Source organism: Oryctolagus cuniculus, chromosome 4 (assembly GCF_964237555.1).
Source record: "Oryctolagus cuniculus chromosome 4, mOryCun1.1, whole genome shotgun sequence".
Classification (NCBI taxonomy): Eukaryota; Metazoa; Chordata; class Mammalia; order Lagomorpha; family Leporidae; genus Oryctolagus; species Oryctolagus cuniculus.
The window spans coordinates 95,553,564-95,556,828 of NC_091435.1; the positions used below are offsets into that span (position 1 = coordinate 95,553,564).

The window sequence follows — 3,265 nt, forward strand, 5'->3', positions numbered from 1 at the left end:
TTTCTCTCTGCCTCTGTAACTCTGACTTTCAAATAAGTAAATAAAACTAAAAAAAAAAAAATGCCAACTGATACTCCACTGTATGGATAAAATATACTTTGTTTACCCATTTATAAGGTGATGATCATTTCACTTCTTTTCAGTTTAGGGCTATTAGGAACATTTTTTTTAATCTATAGTTTTATTAAGACAAAAACTGACAGTGTGGTATGAAGTTTACATTTAAACAGTTTTCACAGAAACCTAACACATGCCTACAGAGATTTTTACAATGCAGCTCTAGATGCAGGTCTAGACCATGTCAAGAACAGATGGATCTTAGGAATCAAGACGGAACATCTTGGGTCTCAGTTAATTCTTAGGATAAAAAAAAAAAAAAAAAAAAAACGGTTTGGTGTTTTAAAGTAAACCACTGCCCCAGTATGAATGATTATTCTTCTCCTGAGACCAGGGCTTCTGAAATTCAACCCTTGAATAGTTTCAATGAAACTTGTGCTGTCAGTGACTGAACCCTGCCACCCATGGTTTCAGAGTTCAAAATTCAAAACAAACCAGAGGCTTCCAGAGTTTGCTACCTTAAGAGTATGGGTCCTTGTTTTTCCCTACTCTGCCATCTCCTGTACCACTCTCTTCCCCTCTTCCAATACCTCAGCCAGTGGTTTGGATGGATAAGCTGATACAACTTCATAATTGGAAAAGAAAGGGTCTTCTTGTCTAATTTCAAGAATTAGCACCTCTGAGACAGAATGCTCTATCTGCCTGTGTACATTCTCCCTCCCCAGTCAGTCTCCATCTCCAAAACGGCAGCTTTGGTAACTTGTGAACTGGCTTAGTCCTCTGTGGGGGACATTAAGCTCAGGCAGGGAACACCTTGGCTTACAGGTTTCAGGCATTCACAGCTTTTAAACAGTCTCTCGCAGTCCCCATTTATGGTGTCAATGACATTTTTTTGAAAAGGTAAAATATCCTGGACATAGAACCGAATCTTCAGTTAGTTGTTCTCTCTACTGTTTCATCATTTCCCCAATCAAGCCCCAAATTTTAATCAAAATGATCCAACCCATTTCCCTTTCTCCCTATCCCATCCCTCCCACCCCTAAATAATACACCAGTAATAGCCAAAAACTACACACATGCTATGCTGTAAAAACGCAGAGTTAACACTATTGGGAAGAAGGCTGTGGGTTGTGGAGATGCTCTTTGAAGACCTACAGTATCTTTTTGTTCTCCCACACACCCAATTCTGCAAGTTTTGTCCTTCATAGAAGGCCCTTTGCTTCTCTCAGCAAAGCACAGAAGGGGCTGCCTTGAAACACTTCTCCCCATTCCCCTCCACTGGGATGGGTGTGTGAACTACATAGCTTGGAACAGCTTAAAGCACTTGGACAGCTGCAGGGCACAGAAACTATACTGGCTCTTCAAAGGACATCTTCTCAAGCCACCTCTATGGTGTCAAGACAAGTAGAACTTCTTCCCTCCTCACTTGAAACACACAGTCGGATGTGATGGGGCTGGTACTCAAGAGACTTAATTCTTGTCATCTTTTTTGTCATCATCCTCAGAGGGATAGGAGTGCCACGTCAGCCTTTCCTCATAGAAGGAAATGACAACCTGTGGGCACTTGACATTGGCTTCCTTGGCAGGGACCAGGTCGGCCTCATCAGAGTTTTTCCATTTCATCAGGAACATGAGTTCTCCACTTGAGTCTGTAGCTCCAATGATCCGTTCTGGCTCCAAACCCCGGGCAAAGCCTCGTGGCTTTTCTGACTCTTCTCTCTTCTTCTTTGGTTTGCTCTCTTCTCCCTTATCATCAGAATCAGCTTTGCGCTTGCCTCCCTCTGACTTATCTGTCTCATGTGCTGTTTTCTGTGACTGCAGAAACTCCGCAATGAGGTCAGGGCAATCCAGATTCTCTTCTGGTTCCCACGTATTGTCTTCATCTGAGAAACCTTTCCACTTTAGGAGGTGCTCCACTTTGCCCTTTACAACTCGACCGTCGAGAACTTTTTCCACCACGTATTCCTCTTCCTCCTCTTCTAGCACCTCCTCCACTTTCTTCTTGTTTTGTTTTTTCCCCCACAGTGCCCGCCAGCTTTCTGGTGTAAAGGGTGACGCTGCTCAAAGCAGCGCCCAAGAGCTCGAGAAGAATCGGGGTCGCGCTACTGGCGCGTCGCGTCGGGCCGGCCGGGGGGGGGGGGGAATTGGCGCCCAGAAAGCAACAAGCCGGGTGGTCGCAGTCGAGCCCCTCACTGAAGCGACGTACCGTAGGCCCCGGCCAACGGCCCTCCCCTCAGCCGAACTATTAGGAACATTTAATCATGTGGTTTTTGTGTGGCTGAATGTTACATTTTCTCTTGGGTGGATTCCTCAGAGTGGAATGTCCAGGTGGTAGGGCAAGCTTACCTTTTGAAGAGGCTGCCCAACCATTTTCCCAAACGGCTGCACCACTGTGAGTCCCCTCCTGTAATGTGTGAAGGTTCCAGTTTCTCCGCTTCTGCACAGCTACAGCAATTCTAGTGGGTGTGAAGCAGTATCTCATTATGGTTTTAATTTGCATTTCCCTGTTGAGTAACGATGCTGAGCACATTTTCATGTGCTTATCAGTCATATACATGTCATTTTTGATGAAACGTTTATTGCCCATTTTTCAGATTGAGTGTTATTTTTCTTCTTCTTGCTGAAGTGCAGAGTTCCACGTATTCTGGATGCAAGTCCTTTATCAGATACTTGATTTGCAAATATTTTCTCCCAGTCAATTGCTTGTTTTTTCATTTTATTAATGGGATCTTGTGATACCACAGATGTCAACTTAACACAAGAAGTATTCAAAATTCAAATTAAAGCAAAATTTTACAGACGATAAAAGACCACTGTACTTTTCTGTTCTGTTTTCATACAGCAAAAAAAGAAATGCAATATAAACAGCTTTGTTTTAAACAAACCTAAGAGATCTATTCAAAGAAAACAATAGAATTCTAATGAGATTAAAAAAAAAAACTTGGCATGAATATGAAGAGGTGACCTTACTTGAGAAGAATCAGGTGGTAAAGGTGACACATATTCACGGTGACTATAGAGATTTCAATTCAACAGGCATTTTTTAAAAAAGATTCATTTATTTGAAAGGCAGAATTACAGAGAGAGAAAAAGAGATCTTCCGTCAGCTGGTTCTCTCACCAAATGGCCACAACAACTGGGGCTGGGCCAGGCCGAAGCCAGGAGCTTAGAACTCCACCCAGGTTTCCCACGTCTGAGGCGGGGGCCC

The 3,265-nt window shown here is 43.3% G+C and overlaps 1 pseudogene; it reads right to left on the bottom strand.

Moving 5' to 3' along the window:
- Positions 1–397: 397 nt before the first annotated feature.
- Positions 398–2,644, bottom strand: LOC100354048 (chromobox protein homolog 1 pseudogene; annotated as a pseudogene).
- Between the last annotated feature and the right edge of the window lie 621 nt (positions 2,645–3,265).